This window comes from Anser anser (genome assembly GCF_964211835.1).
Source record: "Anser anser genome assembly, chromosome: 6".
Classification (NCBI taxonomy): Eukaryota; Metazoa; Chordata; class Aves; order Anseriformes; family Anatidae; genus Anser; species Anser anser.
In genome coordinates this window covers 15,853,704-15,878,094 of record NC_139726.1, presented here as the reverse complement: position 1 = coordinate 15,878,094, position 24,391 = coordinate 15,853,704, and the positions used below count along the sequence as shown (strand labels likewise).

The window sequence follows — 24,391 nt, the reverse complement described above, 5'->3', positions numbered from 1 at the left end:
TCTTCCATCTATGTGGGAACAATGAGTTGGCATTAACATATTGTAAAATATTTGTGAATGCTGCATTATAAGCAGAGGCAGGGAAAAGAAACAGAAACTTTGACTATAACTTCAAGTTTGCAACCACCTAAATAGGCTCATTCAGAATGCCTGGAAACGAGGCCACTCCTACATAAGTACTAAATATAAATACAGGTGTGTAACTCCACAGCAGATTTCTCTTCTTCTGTAGGTGATTTAAGAGCCTGGATGCAAGTCACTCTGTTTCTAAGGGAGCTCTCCAGATTGATTGGATGTGTAGATCGGGTCTTGCACACAATGGTATTTTATATGTTTTTGCTTTGGTAGCTTAGCAAGGACTCATTGCTATAGTTCTCTCACTGTTTCCCCAGTTTCTCCTCCTCCCCCACTCCATTCACTGCTGTAGCTGTGAGCATCAAGTTGCAGATAAAACGACTTCTGAGAGAGCAACGGGATGCAGCTCTTGCCAAAGGCAATTAAGTGCTCAGGATTACAGTGTGCTTTACAAAGTGTGTTCTTGCTGAATCCCTTTCCTCTTCTGCTTGCTGGCACAAAGCACTTTCTTGGCACTTATCTTTGTTATAACGAGTCCGAGCATCGCTGAACTTCACTACAGTGTGTCAGCTCTCTCAATCAGTCCAGCAAGCTGCAGTGTCTTGTGTTTTGAGGACAGTCTTGCTGGTGATTCTTCACTAAGAGTCAGCTTGACCTCGTCACCTCTGCTGTAATTGGATTAAATTTACTCACTTGCCAAAAGCACGTCCAGTTTATGGCACATTTATTCTTTAGGCTGAAGTGCTGTTTGTATGCACAGCATTCTTAGCACCAAAGGCATTTCTAGGGCCTGTGTGATACAGCTGATGTGCTGCATCAGAATTCAGAGTCAGAATCCTGAAGGACGTTTTCAGTAATTTGCTTCTTCCAGAAAGGATTAAAACAGATCATATATTCTGTTTGAACGTCAAAGATATAATCTATGGGAGAAAGAAGAGATGCTGTAGTTGCCAGTGATGTGCATCTTTTATCTTCTTTTCTCGTAAAATGTCACAAGTTGTTGAGAGCCCACAGGTGGTCTGAAGCTGCGGCCTTCAGGCTGAGGGAAGCATGTGATGGTAAGTGCTGTTTTTGCACACCCAGTGCAACGTATTTTTAATTGCTGCACAACAGGTTAAGATCATCACTCTGGATTATCCTTTTACTGCTTTTTCTGGTATTCTACAGCTCTCTTGTGTTTTGGGGCATTTGCAGAGCAGAAGGATGATATCTGAACAGACAGAAAGGTGTGTCCAAAATAATACAGGGACGGTGTAGTTGAGGACAATCTGACCACCAGACCTGTAGTTTCATCCCAAGAAGCTTTATGTACTCTCTAGAACAGTGCAATCCAGCTTCTGGTAGGAAAGACAGCCAAGTAACAAAAATTACTATCCTGATTGTTAACCTCAGCAAAATAATAAGGGACAAGTCAGTGACAGGGAGACCAAGGACCAAGTGAGTTGCCAATGCTCTCACAAAGAGGGTCAGGATTTGAGTGGCTAGAGAGAGGCACAAGTTAGTACTTGGTCTGGCCTAGGCACTTTCTGAAATGTCCCAGATAACAAAAGGATCCCCATTTGGAGAATTAGCTGTTCTTATCTGCCTGGTAGTATTGCAAGTTTTCTGTCCGCTTCTAAGGCTTAGCAGAGTTATATTTTGAAGACAGCTTTGGTCACAAGAGCTGCATCTACCAGCTCTCTAGCTCTGATCAGGACATTGTTGTATTTTATTTCAAGGTGATGCTTTTCTCTGAAGTGCTATGAACTGATGAATACTCATGGTGCAAAGCATTAACTGATAAACAAACTGGGACATGGACATGAGGCTTCCGCTGTCTACTAAGCGACAATCAAAATATCGTTTACTGAGTAAATGTGCAGTACAAATAACAGGATGCTGAATTCAATATCCCACTCTAAAAGGTCTGTAGTTGTTCAGTCATGTTTTCTGCACCGTTAACTCTTAGGAAGTTGATCAACTCTTAATGAAATATGTTTATAATTCCATAAATTCCTTATAATGATGTAAGCAGTTTGTTAAATACTGAAGTAAAAGTATTGGGTTTTCTTTTATGTCATGTATTTGGAATCAATGTAATATTTAAAAAATAAAATAAAAAATCACTGACCATGTCGTCTGAACAAGGATTAACAGCCTGACTCTGAAAGAAGTTGGACTCAGTGGTCTTTGTGGGTCCCTTCCAACTCAGGAGATTCTGTGATTCTGAGAACAAATGTGAGGGCATGTTCAGTAAGAAACACTTATAAAGTCCAAGTCAGGGAACTACTGTCAATATGGTCTTATACTCACTTGTGTCAAAAGGAGAGTTACAGAACACAAGCAATCAGCAGACTGTGTTTAAAATATACATGAAAGAAAAATTTGGAAAAATTAATAAATATATAAAGCCTTCTTTACTCAGGTTATTTACTCTCAATCTTTTTTATGGCCATAAGTTTCCATTTCCTTTGGTGGAAGAAGAGAAATATATTATGTAAATGCTTCCTGTCTGAACATGTTGCTAGGCCTCCACATCACTGGTTCAAGTCCAGCCCAGCTCTGGAGGTGAGAAACCCTTTATTTCTATTTTATGCAGTGTAAGTTTGGCCTTTGTTGTGGGTTAGATCAGTGGGATCCGTTCGTGTACACGCAGCCCTCCTTTAAACACCCCCGTTCTGGCTGTGGTGGCCTCAGGGGATGTATCTCCTGCAGAGCCTGTGAGACCATCGCACAGGGAGCCCTGGCTTTGAAATGTAACAGCTGGTTTATGGGCATCTCACCCCCAGCTTCAGAGCAGTGCCATTCCTCTGACCTCAACGGAGCTGCAGCATTCATGGTTTTCAGTAACATGGGGGTTCAACTGGGCCTATATTCTTTTAACTGGTCTATTTAGCAGCTCTTTTCCGTACGCAGTCTCCATGCCAGTGACAGGAGCTTCCTGGAACTGACAGGAGACACAAAAGGCTCTCTTCTCTAAATCACTGGACCTTAAGGATATTGAAAGGATGTTACAACAAGCCTCATAATACACCATTGTCAGGCTCTCTCTGAAGATGCCTGCGGTGGTATCGCACCTCTAAGCTTTCCAGAGGGGGTGTGATGACCCCAAATGGCAGAAAATAGAAGAGTAATGGTTTGGGTGGCTGTAAGGAATTTTATGGCACTGCTTCCCTGGGCTGTAACTTGAAACCAGCTGGAGGCAGTTGCTGCTGACTGAACTCATATCAGTAAGAGGCAAGCAAATATATGAGCATGCATCAAGCAGTTTTTTTAGGAAGAGATCCTGGCTTATGTGTCTGTGCATGCCTGGCTGCATCTTTCTCACAGACAAGGGAGTGGTGAAAGATGCTTTGTTTCTTCTTCATTTCCCTTTCTTCTTCCTACTCTTTTCCCTGTTCCTCCTCAGTACAGAATTTTTTCATGTTGCTGTGAAAATGTCCATGCTCATGAACACATTTGAATGGAAGATGGCTGCTGGTTTTTGAAGTCCAAAAGTCAGCATTCCTGGGGGGCCACAGGGTGTGCGCTGTGCCGTTCCCTGGTCAGGGATGTGCCCAAACAGCATGTTGTACTCTTGCTGGAGAGTTTGTGGCAAGACAACACTGTGTTGCTGGCAAAAAAGGCTCGAGTCAGGGAATTTTGAATTTTATTTATTACTTTTTGCCAATCAATACAGTGTTGAACATCTCCAAAGCTGGAGACTGCACATCCTCTCTGGATGACTGCTACTAGACCACCCTCATGCTGACGGACATTTTGGCTCCATGGTTGGGCTCTGGTGTTTTTTCCCCACTGGGCCGCCCCAGTGCCAGAGCCCACCAGAACCAGCTGGAAACGGTTTGGAGCAGCTCACAGCCTCCACCCTGGCACACAAACCTGCCCCGTACAGTGTTGTGTGTGAGAGAGGCGAATAAAGAGGGAACTGAGGGGTGGCAGTGAGTATCCAGTGAGGGAATCACCTCAGGCTGAGGGTCACGTGAGGTGGCAGGGACTTGTCTTGCCCTGAAGACATGGCTGGCCTGAGCACGTGCCCGGGCAGGCTCAGAAGCAGTCACTCCATTTTGCCTCAGCCCCAATTTGTTGGATCAAAATTTTATTTCAACTGGTGGGGAGTTTTGCTCAAGATATGAGTTCAAGTCCACCTGAACATGGCATATGTACTGGGCTGCTCACTGATAAATGTTTCAGAAGTTTCAAATGCTTCTAAATTTAGTCAGCTGAGGTATGGCTCCTTCGTTTTACCTCAGCTTGTGCCAATATCTAGTTCATCTCAGATGACTTGTAAACCATTTAGGTCTCATTCAATCTATTTAGTTCTTATCTGCTACGAAACTCAGAAGTTATACTACTTCTCCAAGGCATTTCCAAGCTATAGCTGGGGACTTTGAAGGATGGAGACCAAATCAGCTGTCCTGGTTAGCCTGAACAGAAGTGGAGGCTCAGCTCCTGACTGGACCACACAGACATCCAGAAAGTGAGTTTGTACAGATTAATGACTTGCATGGCATCTTGACAGCCAGGACAGAAAGCCAGGGATGTTCAAATAGTTTTCCAGGTAAAATAATTTTCTTTCTCCACATGTGGTCTTGACCTTAGATTTAATGTAATATTCTTTAACTGCAATCTCTTTACCACTTTATCGCTTTTGTTTTGTCTGAGGTGGCAAAAAGTAAACATGAATGTGTAAGTACATTTAGTACTTGGCATTACAGCGTACCCTTTAGGGACACTGTTTTGTTGTTTCTCAAAATAACATCTCTTGGATTTGTTTTTCTCTAACTCTGTAGTTTGCTTGACAGCTAGGGTAACCTGCTTTGAGGTTGGTGTGGTCGTTCATCAGCATGTGGGCACTGTGAAGGATCCTGAATGTATGGGATGTACCGTATATTACATTAGAGATGCATGGTTATTGATATCGGTGTAAGAAACTGTAGTAACATAGCTTACTTCTCACAAAATTAAAAAGGATCTAAATGCCAATGGTGTTTCTTGTCTCTTCATGCCCATTATCTGTCTTGTGATGAATGGAATTCTCTATAAAACTTTCCAGTGCTCATTCCTTTCTGGCTGGTTTTATTACAACCACAAAATTTTGAGATAGATTAAGTCAAGACCAGGCACAAGAGAGATCTTTGTCTAATATTTGATCTGTGTAGCATACAGATATTTTTTTCCAAAGAATCAAAATTATTTTCTTTTAAAACTGTAGGAGTTAAAAATAATGAGGAAATAAATTGAACCTCAAAACAAAAGCTCTATTGTCCTGAAGACAAACTCACTATAATAGCACTTCTTGTGAGGTATTTTTTCTGTCTGTCCTTATATTTCACTTACAAGACAGGAAATACAGCTTTGCTGATTAAATGTCTTTATAAGATAAAAATAACTTACCATCTTCAAAGATGGTATTCTTAAACATCTACTTAATGAGGTACAGTATTCTTAGATTCTTGAACAGCTACTGTTTGAGATCACTTCTCTCCCTGCCTTTCCACTTCTCACAGTTCTTGTGTTAACAATGTTAGGGTATATACCCATTTAGTCCTGTAACTGTATACTTATGGACCTGTTGTCCAGGAGTTTGTTTAATCCCTTTTTGAACCTATGGACACCCTTTGCCTTTACTGCCTCCCATGAAAGTAAGTTCCAGAAGTTTGTAACCTGCTGTGTTAGCAAATATTCTCTATTTAGATGGGTATACTGTAGTATTAAGTAAGTACAGCCTCATTCCAGCATTGTGGGATTTGGAAAATAACTGTTCTGCATTCGGTCATTTTTTTTTTGTGTGTGTGTGTGTGTTACCTAGCAGGTAGCCTTTATAGCTTTCTCTGGTTTGGGTTGTTCCATATACCTAGAAGTGTCTTTTGCACTGGATATGGATCTAAAATGATGATCAGTAGTGTGGAAACAATCTATTAAAATTGAGAGGCACAAAATTATTTGGGGAACTAATGGAACTACATGTATTCCATTTTGCATACACATGGTATATGCAGTGATGTACAAATCTTTGTATTTGTACACATTCTAGCCCAGGGTTTCATAAAATTTAACTCCCCTGCTCTTAAGACATCTAGAAAGAGCCTTGCTCTTTCAATTTTTCAGACACAGAAAAAACCTGAAGGAGGATGCTGTGAGGCTATTTGAGAGGTCTCAGTAGGCACGTTTATAAGAGCTGAAGTGTGTTTATATTCATTTCTGTGCAGTTACCAGAAGATTGTCCTTCTTCCATAAAGCATGTACAAGCATTTGAAGAAGTCATGTAGAAAGAGTTTGTATATTCTCTACAGATGCACTCTGAAGAGCTGCTCTTCTTACAGGCACATTTCAGCATTGATAGGAGATATTTGATATATAAGAGATATAAAAAAAATATTGAGATATAAACAAATTATTGTTAATTAATATTACTTAGCTAGTCAAAGATAATAATAACTAATAACACCTACATAGATGGATAGTCTAGTGTTGTGTTCTCTGCGCTGTATACATTTTTCTGGACCATGTCCTGTCCCCTGCTTTTGCAATCACCTTACATTCTATAAATAGTCTCACCTAAATTTGCAGAGCTTGTCTTTTTGAGTCTTTACTTAACCTGTGAGTACTGGACCAGTCTTTCTTCAGATCCAGCTATATGTTTGTGCTTTCCTGTTGAAGGCCTTGGATTCAAGCCTACTACATGTCTGTCTGGAGCAGAGAGCTGTTGGAAATGTACATGCTGTCTCTGTGTGAGCCTGGGGCAGTGATGTGTATAGATGACTTTGTTGATGAGTTGCAGGAGTTCCCCATCACACCAGCAACTAAAAAATGAAGAAGAGTTGTATACTTTAAAAGTTACTGAAAAAAAAAAAAAAGGGAAAGCAAAAAAAGTGAAATTGTCCAGAGCAATTTCTTCATCAAAGCTGACTGGAATAACATCTGTGGTGAAAACCTGTGTCTCATCATTTCATTGTAATATGTGCAAGGGAAATGATGTTAAGCGAAACAGTTGCCTGTCATAAAGAGGAACTGGACTTCATGATGCAGAGTACTTGCAGTTGTGTCTGATGAATCCGTTCTCATGAACGATTTCTCATCAAATGAAATTTCAGTGGCTGTCAGGAACTTTTGTGATCATTGGCCTCTGTGGACCTATTAGGCTATGGATTTATCTTCAGTACTAGGCTTCAGTAGGATTTTCCTTGTTATCTAGATATCATTTTTTATTTTACAGTCAGACTTGTGTGTTTATGTGGCTAACCTAGCCACACTTCACTAGTCTGATATTTAGGTATTGATAATTTTGATAGCATAATCATTATGTTTTTCTAACTGTAAAATACTTTCTTTAATGTGAGTTATTTGTAGGATTTCTACTAGAATGTTTTTCAAATGCTACGGTCAAATACATAGTTCTTATTGCCTTCATCACTAGATTTCAAAACACTTTACAGAGAAGGATCAGAAGGGAAGGAGCTTGAAAGGACTTCTCTAAGGCCTGAAAAAAGGTAAGCAATGTGATTCTTCTGGGCCCATATCTGAATGCAAAATTGTTTTACTCTAGCTAAAATTGATTCAGTAGTTCAGTGAATAAAATGTGTGAGTGTTACGCTTGCATTACCTATAATAGGCTTAGTCTAGGTTTACCTTAATGTACTGAGGGTGTGGGATGAGCAGAAGCATCACTTTTAAATGCAAGTGTACACGCTTGAATGTTCGACTTTCATCAAAATTTTAGGTTCTTACCTTTAAAATATATGCTTCGTATGCAAATTTTTTGTGACTCATAGGAGAATTATTGTTGTAGTGTGGAACATATTTTTGGGTCAATTTTTGTTCCTAGTTCTCTGTGAGTCTCTAAGATTTTGCCCTGGTCTTGAGATATTATTAACTCTGTTGGCTCAGCTGGATTAATTAGCTCAAAAATATGTACTTAATAAAAATTAATAATTTCATCCACATTAAGAGATTTGATGTAAAAATAGTTTTCAGAGGTAAACTCTGATTTCTAATTATCCGTAGCTATTCCACCCCATTTGCAGACCAAGAAGATTTCAGATGCTTACAAACCAAGCATGAAACTATTACTAGCTACCATTCCCAGTTTATACCTTGAAAAATAAATAAGATTTTTAAATCACCCTTTAAAATTATTACATTTATTTCCTGTTTCTTGCCCCTTCCATATGACAAAGTTATTCATTCTTCTCCATCCTCAAATGAGAGAACTTGAATGTGCTTTATTGAAAAACTGCTCTGCAAAGTTTCCAGGTTTATAGGAGGCAGAACGACTTCTGGAAACTAAAAAATGAGCTTGTGAGAAAAATAAAAAGTTTTGGTGAACTGTTTGACAAATATTGAAACTCAGCTTGTGAAAACAAAACCAGAATTTAGGTTCACTGTCAGGACATGATGCAGTTATTTTGAACAGTTCTGGTTAACTTCATTTCAGAACAAGGGCTGACTGCTCCATTTTGCATTATGCAGTTACGTAGTACAACGATTAACTTTGAGTTGTGTTATGCCGGCTGTTGTGCAAACACTGAGGAAGACCTTGCCACTGCCCTCAAAGAGCTTTGTGCAAGATAATGAATAGCTTGCTTCCAGTGAGGTGATTTTTATTTTTATTGTAAATTGGAGAACTCCACTGAACTGATAAAAATTACATCTTTTTGATTTCTGTATTTCTTTAACCTAGATGGATTTGCTGTCTTTCTGCTCTTACTCCTTGCTTTTCAGAAGCCAGTGTCTTTTCATTAGTCTTGTAACATGCTCTTTAACTTCTGTTGTTTAAACATATCATCCACAAAAACACCTTTTTGTTTTTATTATTCAAAAGAAAATGAAAGGGGACCAACATCGTAGGCAATCACATGCAACATTTTTTTTTTCCTCTCTGATTTGTAACCTTTCGTCATGCTTTAGAAGAAATTCACTCTGAAATTTAGATTTCTGCAGCTTCGGTTTCCAGCCCCTGGATTTTGATATGACTTTCTCCAAGATAACTTTCAAACCTGAGACGACTAGTCTTTTCCCTTGGAAAGTACTTCTGCCTTCTGTGGTAAAAAACCTTGTAAGCATTTTTAAATGAACTTTGTTCTTTTTTGTTGTTGTTTTTGTTGTTTATAGTAAACATTTATATAAGTATATATTTTTTCTACTCTCCAGATTGTTGTCATAGCCCATTTAATTCTCTCCAGACTGTTTCGATGCCCTTTTAAGGGATTATCTGGGTAACTCCACTGTTAAAGCAGAAGTCTGTGCCTTTTTCTGGCTTATGTGTGAGAAGACTTTTTTTCTTCAGCAAGGCAGTAGATGTTTTCCATTACATGTATGTGCGTCAAATAAACTGGGAGGCCTTGCTTGCACTTCGAAGTTGTCTGAATTGGTGAATTTTAACCCAAACACTAGAAGAAAAATACTAATGCTGGATGTTTTCTAAAGGAAAAATAGGAAGAAAACAAAGGAGGGGAAGAACAACTAACTACACCCTGGGGATTGATCTTGACTGTGCCTTATTACCACAGCTTTATCCTTTCCAGTTCTTCAAGATGCTGGCAGTTATTGAACTCTGACCTGATTAATGCATTGGATTGATGCCTATAGATTGTGGTAGTGATATTGCTTCCAGCTGGTTTCCTGGCAGGCAGATTGGCAACAAGTTGTCATCTTTGTGGTCATGAAGGGGAATAGTATAGATTTTTTTCTTTTTTTATGGAGCTTGTCTCAGCAAATAAATACCAGTCATTGGGTCCATTTCTCTGAAAAACAGTAGCCTTGTGGTAAACAGAATTCTGTAGATTTATTGAAGTCTATAGAGTAATACAGTAAAAGGATGTGATATCTATATTGCTACCAGAGACTTAAAACCCCGTAATACCTGCTCCTCCTTCAGTCAGCAGGGAGCTGGCTTTTGAAGCTATGTGTATCTTGTGCATGTGGAATGTGTGGGATAATCCTAGACACGTTTCTTGGGAAAATACTGGATTTTGTAGGACTTAATTCAGAGACTTGAGTTCAGTCAATGCAGCAGGCCACAGCTGTTAGAAATTGTTTGGGCACTGTTGTTCAGGAATTATCTTTCTATATTTTGTGTTTCATGCAGGTAGAAAATATCAGTTTCAGTATAGATAGTATAGATGTGAGAGGGTTAAATTGAGTTGCCTACAGTATCCAGTGGGTCAAAATAAATGACTGAACTGTATCTTCTGGCCTTGCACCCTAAAACTTTTTGACACCACTTCAGTGTCCTAACCACTTTTTTGTGCTGCCAAGAAATTGCTTCTTTTTAGTGACGACATTGTTTTGTTTGCATGATGGCTGCGTGTACAGCTGGTTCCATTTAACCCACAAGGCTGAAATGGTTTGTGAAGCAGCTTCTTATTTTTATTGTTAAAGCAAAGATTAGCCTCTAATCTCCTTTTCCTTACAAGGGGATTTATTCAATTTATCAATATATAAAGTGAAGACTCATTGAGCAGAAGAATCAGATGGAAGACTGAGAATGTCACAACTCAGTTACTCCTTCAGGTCTGAGTTCTTTTAATCCTAGAAAAATGCTACCCTTCTGTGAAAGGAGAGGAGCAGGACTCAGTGGGAAGTCTCTATTTGTAGGCTATGTTGTTTCACCATCACTAACTCATCTTAAAACTAGTGCAAGCATATCTGCATGAGTTGTATGCTGTGCAAACAGTAGTGCACATATGTTTAATGCATCATAACTTGTATGGAATAAGATGGAAAATTCCTTAGATTTTTTTTCCTTCCACCTTCATTGTATTAATGTTCCACACCACAAACACATAAATATATGTTTCTACCTGTGATCATGTTTGGGCACAATATTTTTCTTCCTTTCTCATCTGTTGATCTCTTTTGATGAGAGAAGAGATGAAGATGGAATGAGATGATATATTTTGCTGACCTCAGGACCCAGTGCACTCCCTGCAACTTGCACAGAAAGTGGGTTTCTTGGAAGGTGGATTCTGTAGTTCTGAAATGTTATTGCATGTATTTTAACATATAACCTAGAGAGACCATTGCACTGTTGCTCTTTTACCACTGGAAGAGAGAGAGATGATAAACTGTTACAGGACAAAAAGCTTTGGCTAGAGTTTCAAACTTTAATAACAGTTTTTGTTGCAAGGAAGCTCTGAAATTGCAGTGGTTCGGAGCCAGACCATGCTATAAATCCATGAAGTTAGAGAGAACTTGCTAGTAATGTTCTCTGAGGCCGAGATTTCTGACAGAAAATGTGGTTCTTATTGCAATGTGCCTCCTCATTCCAAGACAACTGGCAGCTGGTTCTACTACTACTTGTGCCAACAAGGCTTTAACTCCATTTCTCTCTTAATCACCATATTAATTTTCTTCTAGCCCATGAAGCAGAGACTACCACTTATGCACAAGTTTAATGGTGGGTTTAAACTTGCTGTGGCCTCTAGGTTGGTAGTATGCAATGTTGCAGGGAGAGGCTGATGGTTTTGGAAATGCTCCAGTTACCTATTTCACTTAAATTCGGTTTGTGTCTTCATTAACTTCACTGCTGAGTCGTACCTGCTTCCATCTGCAACCAGGCCAGTAAAAATGCCATAGGAATTTGAAATAATGCATAACAGACACAACAGGAGAAAGCCAACTCATTCTGCCATGGTTCTAAACCAACTAAATCCCTAATACGTGATTTGTGTCTTGGGTGCATCTGGCCAAATGCTCCCATGCAGTAATTAATGGCAACTGTCTGGTGAGCAATCTCTAGTGGAAGAATCACTAAAGCTTTCTGTGAGAAAGCTCTTGAGGAAAATCAGTCTTCCAAGTTCATTTCACCACTTCAGTTGTTTTCTGGGGACCCACAGCAGCCTGAAGAGTACAGAAGCAACCAACGTCTTTCTCTCCATATTAATTCCATTCAGTAATCCAAACTAGAGCAAATACATATCAATGTCATTGTCTAGTGCCTTCCATAGCAGGAAAAACTACTCCAAAAAGGATTCATTGCTATAGACGTTTAGGGAGGGGAGGGGAGCACCTTGGCTTAGTCTGCTTAAACCAAGGAAATCTGAAATAGATACTTATGTTCCTAGCTTAATTGTTAAAGTTGTGGGCAGGGAGGAAGGAAAGGAAGTGTATTCAGTGGTATGAGGCTAGAGGCAAATTGCCCAGATCTGCCCTCAGATATGTAAGCACAACTTTCAGTAATTTCAGAGGGAAGAGCACGACATAATGAAAGGATAACGAGGTACACAGAAGTATCCAACTCTGGTACTATCCTCACAGGGAATGAGACCCAGGGGTCCAGGAGGGCCTGTCCTACCTTTTTTTCTAAATAGCTGTGTCATACAACCTCTTTCACACTCTGATCTTTAAGTGCAATTAAGTTTCTTTCTTTAGCTGGAAGTTGCTTCTTTACCATACTTGTGAGCATTCGTCTGATTTTTAAACTAAATAAGTTCCCTGTTTATTTTTTACCTATGATTTTTCTGTCTTTGGCTATCTCAGAGACATCTCTGGTAATCTCTTGTTGCTCAGAGTTGTGTGTTTTTTTTTTTAATTATTGTTGTTTTGTTTTGTTTTGGTCTGGTAGCTATTAAAAGTATGCTATGTAAGAAAAAAGTGGGGCTAAAACCCAACTGTGTAGGAAACTAATATGAGTGAGACACAGAATGAACCAGTAGGCTACTTATACATGGAAGGCAACCTGGTTAGATTGCAAGACTGACACCTTTGGGTGTAGGACTGTTCCTCTCCAAAGGCACAGCTGAACTCTTGCTGTGGTCCTTTGCCATCTGAGGAAGAGGAGGTTGAAGGCACTGATGGCCTTATGCATAGGGTTCCTGGAAGTGCTTTGGGGGCAAGAAAATAAATTAGCATGCTACAGATTAATTTTATATCCCAGGTCCCTTGAAATCAGCATTGTGTTTAGTCTTTACAAGGGCAAGATACGATGATGTGGAGTAGTAGCTGCCAGAGAAGATGTATGAGGAATGATTAATTTGAGAATGTGAGGGGTGGGGTGGGAGAGAAAACAAAACATTTCACTTTGTGCCAGATCTGGTAGTTCCTAAAAATAAATAATAAGAAGAGCCATCAGTGCACTTGAGATGAAGCTTAAATATATGTATATTGTTTGGCCTCTACCTTTCTTTCTTTGTGTAGCAGCGCTTTTCAGAACTACCTATGTTCTCTTGAACATCAGTGGAATTTATCATATCAGTATCTGAGGAGCTCTCCAAAAAATGTGTTCTCTATGAACCATGCTGCTTTTGTAATGACTCTGCAGGGATTAATGCTGTATTTGGGATCAAGGAGCTTACCTGCTCTGCCATGGTTCTCCTGGATATGGGCTGAAATAGAACTGCAAATTTCTGATGAGTGTGGAAATGGGAAAGGAAGCTGCTGTCCCATGGTTAAATGCATGGAAAATGATGTGAATTTGATTTCTTTTTTGGATTGAAGAACTTGAAGCACAGCTAAAGTTTGCTTAGGTGTGCAGGTCCTCTTCTTGGTCATACCTCAAACTTGTTCCTCAGCAAGCTAAAATAAACTATGTAAGGATCAGGAAGAATATACTTCAGAATTTATTATGACTGTCTGTCATGTTTTACACCTCACAGAAGTTACTACGTACTATATTATGATAAGAGTAAAGGAAATTTCCATTTGCAGTAGTCACAGTGTGACAGAAATGAAATGGCTTGCTGTGAGATTCCAAAGAGCCCTTCTGATTTCTCTGTGAAACAGTAACTGAAACCTGGTGAATATTGCTTGTGAATTGTGCTGCTCCTGCCTCCATCAGCTCACCTAATGAAGGTCCAGAAATAATGGAGTTAAAAGAAAAAGAGAGGGAATATTTGAATTTTATGCTTTCTTTCCAATTTACCTTTTCTTAAAGCATCAATATATTTCAAGTTGCTTTGTCTCAGTGGAAGTCATATAGAGGTTTTGATTAGTTCATTGTGAAGCTTGTTTGGATAGTTGATCACAATTGCCTTGGTATTTATACCAGCTCTTCTTGGGATCTCTGATAGCCACAGCATGGCTTGGGCCGCTGTGTTACCCTCTCTTCAGCCAACTCAGAAGATCAAAAGTAGTAAGCTAATAAAATACAATTCTTTTATGACTCCTATTTTTCTCTTCCCAAAACTCTCATGCAAGCTGGTAAGACTCCTCCTCCTTCCCCCACACTGGGAAGTACCAGGAACTTCACATAAGTAGGATGCCTCTTCTAGTCTTGCTTTAAATTGCAGTCATGAGCAGCATTACAAAAACTCTAAGGCTAAATAATGCTTGGCTCATATCTGCTTAGGTGGAGGATTATAGCATATGCTTCACTTACTACTGCAGAGGCTACAGCAGTTGCTTAGTTTGCAAAACCACTACTATGCCTCTTGCCTATGCGCTAGATCTGGGTGCAGTGAGGGTAAACCCAGATTTGCCCTTTTTCACTTACGTAAAGTGGCCCTGAAACTTCACAGCTCCCCTTCTGTTCCCTGTTCCCCAAAAGTATTCTAATATTTGGAATTTGTAAACACGGGATTTGGGATTCCATGTGCATCTGGAAATGATAAACCGTTGGTATTACAGAGATGTAACCCTTTATACCTCTAACCTAAGAATTCTCCAGAGAGAACTTTCAGGCACATCTGATGTAGATACAGGCAGATTCCTAGCAGCTAAAAGCAAAATGAAAAAGTTGCTGTTGAATGAGTGGAATTTTCATTGAAAACAATGTCATTGGGAGGGGTTGGGGGGTAAAAATTATGGAGTCTGGCAATAAATACAGCCATAATAATTTGAGCTAGGAACTGAAGAGACGAAACAAACAAAACTTGTCAGGCAGCATTAGTGGAGGAGAGAACCTTTTGCAAGCGATGGGGTAGTGGAAAACAAAAACCAAACCGAACCAAACCACAAAACCCAAGACCCCTAACAGAATCTTGGATTAGTTGAGGTTCAGTGAATGGCTTTGTTAAAAACTCAAGAAAAGAATTTAAATAGAGAAGTCCTGATAAAGGTGCAGGGCATCACAGCCCTGTTTCCATAGTGACATTGTTCAAACAGAGGCTTAAAGGAACATGAATACCGTTGCAGCTGAGCTCTGTAGAAGATACCAGCCTTCCAGTGGGGATTCTGGCCATAGTTTGTTTAATGTTTTTTCCCCTCTAGATGGATATGGAAAAAAAAAAAAAGTGTTGGGAAAAAAACAAGAGTTTAGACAAATAAATGTCTTGACAGACTATTGCTTCCTTCTGGCTCCAGCTTTCTACGTTTTACATACCCTCTCCACTCATTTTTACTTTGACTGTTGGAGGTATTAAAAATTGCATTGGACTGTTGTTTAAAAGAAAAAAAAAAAAAGAGACACCTCCCCCACACACACTTGCCTATACTGAAGCAAACAAGACTTTACACCAAGTGAGATTAAAATATGCATGTTCCTTCATGTCTGTATTTACTCTCCTTTGACAAGAAGATGGAGTCAAATCATTTACTCAAAAGTGGTCTTGGTGTGAGTGTAGCATAGTAGATTTACTCTTTCATGTTTCCCACTTTTCTAATCATTCTATATCCTTTCAGAAATTCACCAAGAATCACCTTTTTCATAATTGTTGCTTTTCTCTTTGAAAAGCAGGTTCAAGCCCTGGGTAGAAAAAAAGATGTTTCCTGTTAAAAATATTTTGGTGTTGGAGTTCTTCCTTCCCCTTTTCTTCTCCAAATTGCCATTTTGTAGATTTTTCTTAGCTAAGTGTACTCTGAAAATAAGTACAAAGCCTTAACTTCTAGCTGTATTTTGCATATTTTAAGGTTGAAAGCAAACCAGTCATGTCTCTGTCTAAATTATGATACACTTTCTTAAAAACATTCTTTATTTGAATAAAACTTGAGCAGTTCTTGGACTTGCTTTAGCTTTTTAGTATAGGCTGAATAATGCAACCAATTAGGAAGAGAAATTGATGAATAAAGGTTGGGTGGAAAAACTTTATCTGCTTCTTTAGAAGCTTGACTTCAGTGCATAGGAAACTGGGGCAGTATGAAAATGCTGATTTTTATGAGAATGGCCAGGTTTAGACAACTCTCACTTAGATCTGAGCAGCTTCTTATTTTGCATGGATCAGCTGGTGCTCATCATTACTGTGACTATTCTTACCAGTGTTTGAAACCATATGAAGTCATTGGAGTTGCACCAATCTGGATTTGATCACTAGCCTGTTTTCATCTAAAACACAAGTAGTTTGAAGTGGAAACACTATTTACTCATTGAATCCATTGACCTTTAGTGTTAGGGAGTATTACCTAGGGAAGGATTTCAGCTTCAGTGAGGTGGATGGATATTTTTTTTCCCCAGATTGACCAGTTGGCTCAAAACTTCACCTTTAAACTGATTTGAATGCATATTGCAATATATTAATTTTCTGTATATTGATTCAATAGCTGTTTTATACAAACATATCCCAAAGGTGCTCAGAAGCAGAGAGAAGAAAAATAATTGTGAAAATGCAGTGTCTTGGCATGAATATGCTAAGTTTAAACATACTATTCTAGTTAGACTTTGTGTTTGTTATTGTTAAGGAAACAGGCTAGTACAAATGTCCTGTAAAAGCATAAATATGGTTATCTAAAAAACTGCTATGATGACAATGAACTTGGGAGAGAGTTCATTTTAAAATAGGTGTTTCTGCAGAATATTCTGTTTATACTTTGTAATGAGAGCTGCTTTTACATATTTCTTGCTTTATTTTTCTCTCAGTCATAACCCTTCTGGCCAGCCAAAGAACAGAGAATATGCATTAAATACTTCCTCTTTTCCACCTCCCACCCCTACCTTAGGAGAAAAAAAACGTACATCAAAATTTCTGATTTCAACAGTGGACTGGAAATTACAGGCACCAGAGCAAAAGTTATTCCTCTTCTAAAAGCATGGAAGCAAAATGTCACACTTCTAACTAAATTCATCATTTAATGGGAAGTGGTGTTTTATACCATACTATCTTATACCATCCTATTTTATTTAATATAAATTTAAATGTAAAATGAATGGGAAACTGAACATTTACTCCTCAGTCTCTCTTCCCTTTCAAAGAGATTTCACTGTGAAGTGTCTCCTACTGAGGTGGGAGATTTTCAAATATTTAATATGTAATATAGCTACGGAGCTGTCTTACCTCTGTACAGCACAGAATTGCCTTGCTTAGAAAAAAATTATCAATACATGTTATATGTCTTTTCAGTCTGAAGGGTGGTTATAGAATCAGAAATGGAAGCTGTGGGAAATACTGTTCCCAACATTGTTCAGCATTGTTATCCGCAGAGCAGATGTTGTGACAAAATAAGCCTCTAAACTGGAAGACAGTACGTATTGACATGCTGTGATGGAGTTTCGTTCTACAAGGTCCTTGAGAAACTTGATGGTTGAGCCAAAATAAATCATGTGGTGTTTGACAAAGAGTGCAAAGTTCGTGAACAGAATTGTTTGCTCCCCTCAGCTTGGCTTGGGGGTGAGTGCCCTGGAATGTCACATCCAGCTTTTGGGCCCCATCTCAGCAAGCTGTCAAGAAAGTGGAGATGCTCGAGGGGAAGGTGGTTAAAGGCCTGGTGTGCACAGAATCTCAGAATGGTTTGGGTTGGAAGAGACTTCAAAGACCACCCAGTTCCAACCTCCTGCCATGGGCAGCGACACCTCCCCTAAGACCAGAATGACCAAAGCCCCATCCAGCCTGCCCTTGGATACTTCCAGGGATGGGACATCCACAACTGCATGCTTATAAGGAGAGAATGGAGAAGCTGGACTTCTTTAATCTGATGAAGAAGAGGCTCAGGGGCAGTCAGATAGCAGCTTACCTCTACTTGAAGGGGAGTTACAAATAAACAGCCAAGCTTTTCTCAGTGGTAGCAGGTGGAAAAACAAAGGGCAGTGACCACACGTTGAAGCTTGGGTGGTTAACACTGAGTCCGAGGAAAACCTTCCTCACTAGGAGAGTAGTGCAGGACTATAATCAGTGACCCAGAAATTTTTCTGGCATCTCTGTTTGTGGAGGTAGTCAAGGCTTGACTAGAAAAAGCTGTAGCTGATCTGGTCTGGTGGTGGTGGTGGTTCAACTTCAACTGGGATGTTGGATTAGGGTTGTCTAGAGATCCCTTCCACCCAAGATTTCTGGAACTCTGTTGTTATGTTATCAGTTTATTAGCTTTCCTTCTTTCATCCATTTGTACAGCATCCCTGGGTAAAATAAAGACCTCTTATATCATCTCCCAAAATAAATGAAATCTTCATCTGTCTGGAGTCCTGGTTCATAGTTTAAAATTTTGGACAGCTCATTCCGCTTAAAGCGTATGAAGCTGTCTCTGTCAGCCTTGTTCTGAACTTTCTTGGATCTCAGCAAACAATGGCAAGTTTTGGTTATACTTTAATTTCCTTATTTTTATTTATTTATTTATTAATTTTCCTGATCTAAAAAGCCATCTCTATCTATCCATCTTCCATGGAAATGATAATGTCCTATATCTCTTAATCTACTGCTATATATTGTGAGCCTAAGGATGCATGTTCTTAAAACTCCACACGGTAGCTGTAAAATATCTGCCTAGAATACAAAAGTCCAATACTTTTGAATTTAAATATCATGAAAGCACATGCATTTTTAAAAGCAGTAAACTCATTTAATGTTGTGTTCCTCACTGCAGCACATCTTTTTCTTGGAAGTCCTCTTTTAGAGGGAATATGGTTGCATTTGAACTTTCTGTCTGCCTTATAGAACTGCCGCAGCAATTTACTTCTCTAATAACTGAGTAATTTCTGTTTGAACGTGAAACAAACATTATGTTTTAGACCGGCATTAAAAGAAATAGAACTCGGGTTATCTCTCTCTGGAGCTTATATCAGTGCCTTGTTACTGTCAGCTTGGATTTGTGAAGGCAAACGTTTGTGAAGAAAATGCGTGTTGAATCTTATAATTACACCTGTAATGTGTTGTGAAAGTCTGTTACTAAGTGAGTTATGCCTGAAATATCCTAAATGGTGCTTTAGGTTAGCTTTCTGTACAGCTAGAATCACAGAATTCCTAGTCTGTCTGAACAGACTTATTGTCACAAGCACTGCAGCTGGGCTTTGACTACGCCTTCTGTTGCTCTCCAAGCCAGGAAGGCTTCCTGACACAATTCTTGTTTTGATAGATTACTTATGCGTGTATGGACAGCTCCACTGGCAGTGAAATTCATCCAGGGTGCCTTCTGTACCTTTTGGATTTTGGAGACACGTACTGGAAAGCTGAGCATGATGAGCACATTGCAGTGTGCTCATTTTAAGGCCAGTCACTCCTGTGACAAAAACAGTATGCCTTTTACTTTGAAGTAGCTCTTAGTGCATTGAAGGAAGTTACACTGAATACTTTACTTTTTTAAATTCCAAGTAGGTAGTATTGAAAGAAAGATTTCTTTATAAAGACACGAGTGACAATGCAAAGAAAAATCATACTTATCTGTCAAAACAAATCAAAAGTGCTTCTCTAGCTAACTAGCAATGAGTGTTACACTATGATTCTGAAAATACAGTTCTCTGTGCAGGAGGAACTGGTTTTGATGGAGCTTGTCAGTTTTAGCTCTGTCGTGTCTGGGTTTTATTTGAGCTTGTCAGGTCATCTGATTATCTAATGGGAGCTAATTTTGCCTCTCTTTGCATGGTACTTAGATGGCTTTTGCCTCTTTTTATATACTGTTGTCACTTTTTGGTGCAATCATCTGCATTTTACTATCCTATTATCAAATTATTAGCTTACTGAGCAGTAGGATTTTCTATCCTATCTATCCTGAATATTGCAGAAAATGTATTTTATATGAGCACATCAACTGACTTCTGAAACACAAAAAGGTAGGTTTGGATTGTTTACTGAAGCATCCTAGTGGATGCTTGAGATGAGTTTACTTGAGATGATAAATTATGAGTTTGGAATGACAGAACTACAGCCACTCTGTTTTGTTCTTAACAAAGAATTCAAGGAATATTGCGACATTCGTCTAAAATGTATTTCTAAGACAGCATGTAGACAGGGACTTTTGAAAAGTCATGTCTTAGATTTGAGAGAGATCTTCAAGGAAATCTAAATTCCTGTCCTTTTGAAGGTAATGTGACTTTATTTTATTTTCAGTCCTAATTCATCTCTCCCTGTGCTTGGGTGAATGCTAGAGTTAGAAAAAAAAAGGAAAAAGTATATGAGAACAGGTGAATGAGCAGGAGAATGTTGTCATTGGTAGCAGCTGACACTTAAGGAGTGGATCCAAGATCCCTCAAGACTAAAGATTAAAAACTTGATCACATTGCTGTACAAATATTAACAGATGCAGCTCCTGGCCTGAGGAGTTTCCACCTAGAAACACTGAGTTGCTATCCTTTTACGAGCAAAGAGATGAAGAACTCAATTCTGGAAAGATGAGGTACCTTGCCAAAGGTCACTGTAGTCAGCCCTTCTCATGCACACTGACAGTGGCCCAACTCATGTCTTCAGAGTCCAGGGCATTCCTGCCAAACCACGCTTAGCTTTCTCTAATGTTTTCTAACAGTCTAGTCAACAAAGTAGAAAGTTAATTACCACAGAGCTGGTAGAGACCTTCCCTGTGTTACAGAGGGTGCATGTGAACATATCCTATTCCTAGAATAAAACTACAGTTCTATCTTCCAACAGCCTTTGGAAATAATTTTCTCTCACATGGTCCTCGGGCAAGCAGTATTCAGCCAGTGGATTTCAGCCAGTAACTTAGGAGCACCATAAGCCATTTATTGTTTCTGAACCTAGCGCTGCATGTACAGAACCTGGAAGCTCTCTCAGTGGGTGAGCAAAAAGCAAGCCTTCCCAAGTACCTTTTGAAGTACATATGGAACTTTTTTTTTTTTTTGAGTGCATTGACATTGGTCAATCTTTGTCAGAATTAACACTGAAGAAACTAGGATCTTTCTTGTGCTTCCAAAGGAGGCTACATTAATTTTATCTGCTCTGGTTGCTTAAAATGAGAAAATAAATAAAGCCGTGGAGGGAAAACTATTAAATACAATGAATAATTTTGCAAAGGAAGTGTCATACTGTGAGATCTGACACTAGAGATTTTTTCTTTTGTTTGGGGGGTATATTTATGTTCTCCCCTCCCATCCTTAGTCACCCTTCTACTTCTAAGTGATATGGAAAATGTTGGTGCCAAAAAATAACTAGATGAAATATTGATAAATGTGGGAATCACTTACTTAGAACAGAGGCAAATTAGAAGGCAGCTGGTTTTCATCTCTTCTGTTAACTTGGGAGCAGGGGGGAGATTGAAGAATTGAGGCTATTGATTTATATCCCCATATCATGCCCTTGAAGAAGAGAAAAACGAGTGCTGAGAGTGAGAATCAAGTACACAGCATTTCTTCAGGCTTCTCTTTATTATGGATTGGCTTTTAACAAATGGAGGGAATGTTCTTTGCAGCTCTTTGTCCCTGCTGTATGTCAAATGTCATAAGTGCTAGGGATGATATGAGACAAATGCATGGTATGAATTTGTCATATGAATATTTTTGGTATTCCCAAAGCAACTTTCTACTTAAAAACCTTTATTAAAAGTGGACCGAGTATTCTCCAGTGTTCACGGTAGTGGAGAGAAGCTGTGGTGCTGAACACAATGTCTGTGTTTATTCTAGATTGGCTGTCATAGGGGTGTCGTGGTAATTAGTACAATTGAGGATTCAAGGATCCACAGGCAATAATTTAATGGAGAATGGAATTAGAATTCTTATGTATAACAAGGAATGTAATTAGAATTTTTATGTATAACAAGTGATCTTGGCATTGTAATAGATGGTTCTTTCAAATATCCACTCAGGGGTGACCAAAAGAGGAAGTCAGGAATTATAATACAGAATAAAACAGAAATAATTTTTCTATCATTATCGAAATTTATATCTGTGGCTCTGACTGTAACTCAGAAAGGCATGATAGAACTGAGTAGGATTCCAAGATGAGCAGAAAAATCAGAGGTATGGAATGACATGCATAGGACCAGAGAGTAAAACTAGGGTTCTTTAGCTTGGAAAAATGTTGGTTGGAGGCTGAAGATGTCATAAATCCAGAAATGGCGTGGAGAAGGTAAACAAGGAATAATAACACATAGCCTCACTTGAATAAAGAAGACACAAATCAGTAAAACTCAGGCAATAAGCTTGAAAGAAAAGTCTTGTTTAATTAATTAATTAATTTTAATACAAGGCGTGTGCAATTGCTTGTGGAACTCACCACAGTAAAATGTCATGAAGGCCAAAGTGGGTTTAGGAAAAGGTTAAATTCATAGAGGTTAACCTCAGGGACTATGTAACATGATGGTCTGGCTTCTTAAGTCCATAAACTACTGATTGCCAGAAGCCAGTAGGGTGTATTTGGGAAAGAATTGCTGTAGGATTACTCTGGCTTTGTGTTCTTTCCCAAGGCATGCGTTACTGATGGTCACTGGAGATAGGATATGCATAAGAATGAGACACTGAGGCATTTTCATGGCTTTCTTTCCAGTATCTCTAGCTGACTGACTCCATTTGTAGACAAGATACTTTGGTAACATTCCACCTAATGATCAAACTGCATCCTTATATTTATTCTGTACACCTCTGTTCATATACCGAGGCATACAGTAGCCCTATCATCCATGGCATCATCCAGGAACTTCTAAGCCATTTATTCAGTGTGACTCCATGTATTTCATCAGAGCAACTGCCTGTGAGGTGCTGATCCCAGTTCAGTTTTGTCATTTGTGTAGCGTCTAGATGCTCATTTCCACTTCAATTGCTACTACTTTAATTGTCTTGGAAGCCTTTTCCATTATATCCACTTCTCTTTATTGAAGTTATTCACAGTTGTTATCTAGTTAATTTAGCTGTTGCTTTCCTAGTTGGAACCCACACTTCTTTCCAGCCCCTGTCTGTCCACTTTTGCTTTTCAGTATTTTTTTCTCTGAAATAATGGGTGGGGGGTATTTCCTACTTTTGTCATGGAAAGGATGGAAGTGGGGCACTCGGGTTCATGTTTGTTGTGAGTGTCTGAGGGAAGCGACACTGTAAACTGTTTGCTCTGTAAATCTCCTTTCACAAGTGACCGACAATTGTTTTTCACATGGGCAAAATGCACATGGGATTTTGTTTTTCAGGACTTTGCTTGTTTAATCCTGTAACTGCCGTGAGTGAAGTTCAGGTCAATGCCAGTGTCACATCAGTGGTGTGTGAGCCAGCACAGTGAAGCTGCGGGGGCCCACTGGTTTGTTAACCTCTGTAGTAGTGTGCTTAGAAAGTGTGTATATTTTTGCTGCTGTCCCAGAGACTGGGAGTGGGAACTTGGAATTTTCCCACTACAATCAATAGGAAACAAGCAAGTACTGAGGAATGAGAATTGCTTTCCTTTCTGGTACCTGGCTCGTTGCCTATTTTTGTGATTTATGTAGTATTCCAGCTTTCACACTCCTCCGGGGGTGCAGAGGTGACTGCTTTCTTCCCTGGCAATGCATATTAAAATACAGTTTGCATGCAGTGTGAACGTATGCAGCCCTGGGTGTGCCATCTTCAGGGAGCTGAGGAGGTTTTTATGCCTTTCTGAGAAGGACGTCTTGTTGACAAAACTGTCCTGAGGGAAAGCAAAGAGCTGTGTCTCAAACACAAGATTTACATAAATGAAGCATGCTTCTTTAAAGAGAACTAGCTAAAGGTTGAAGGTTAGACAAATATAACAGTCATACCCTACTTCCTCTGACCAGGAGATTTCAAACTAACTTCCAGGCTCTTGTAGTTGTGAAGAAACCTTTTGAAGTGTGACCAACACGTAACTGCTGCAGCCATAGCCACCTGAGTTGGCAGGCAGCCTGAAACAATAAGCCTTGAGGTGTGAATTCCTCTCATTCATTCAATGGGTTGCTAATTCAAGTGGCATCAATACGACTTTAAAGGTGAACCTTAACCGTTCCATTGTGTATCAGAGCAGCTAGAAAAATGGAAGGGGTGTGTGATGAAGGTGAGTGGCATTGTGTTGGGCAGTCTTTTAACAAACACTTGGCTTCTGAGTATCTGTGCAGCACAGGTCTGCTCAATTGAAGATACATTAGTTATAGATGAGTGGAGATAAACAGTGGAAAGCATGAAGTAAATAAAGAGAAAGGGAAAAATAGACTTTTGTCATAAAATTTCAACTGGAGTTAGTCATGCATTTGCATGCTGGCAGTCTCATGCTCACTGAAATATGCTGCACCCTTACAATGCAGAAATGTTTGTGTGCTTGCTGGATTTGGGGTTGGTACCTATCTAATCAGAGGGGGAAGAGATTGAGTGTGCTTCCTACCTGATGTGAGTAGATTTTTT

The 24,391-nt window shown here is 39.3% G+C and overlaps 1 protein-coding gene across 2 annotated transcripts in view; it reads left to right on the top strand.

Annotated features, from left to right (window-relative positions):
- Positions 1-24,391, top strand: part of MYLK (myosin light chain kinase) — a 210,112-nt gene that overhangs the window by 3,946 nt on the left and 181,775 nt on the right. Inside the window, exon 1 of one of the 2 annotated variants that reach the window (XM_083841331.1) lies at positions 7,473-7,544. The exons of the other annotated variant lie outside the window; for it this stretch is intronic. The gene's annotated coding sequence lies outside the window, so the exon portion shown is untranslated. Of the gene's footprint in view, positions 1-7,472; positions 7,545-24,391 lie in introns of those variants that run through there. 2 annotated transcript variants of the gene reach the window in all.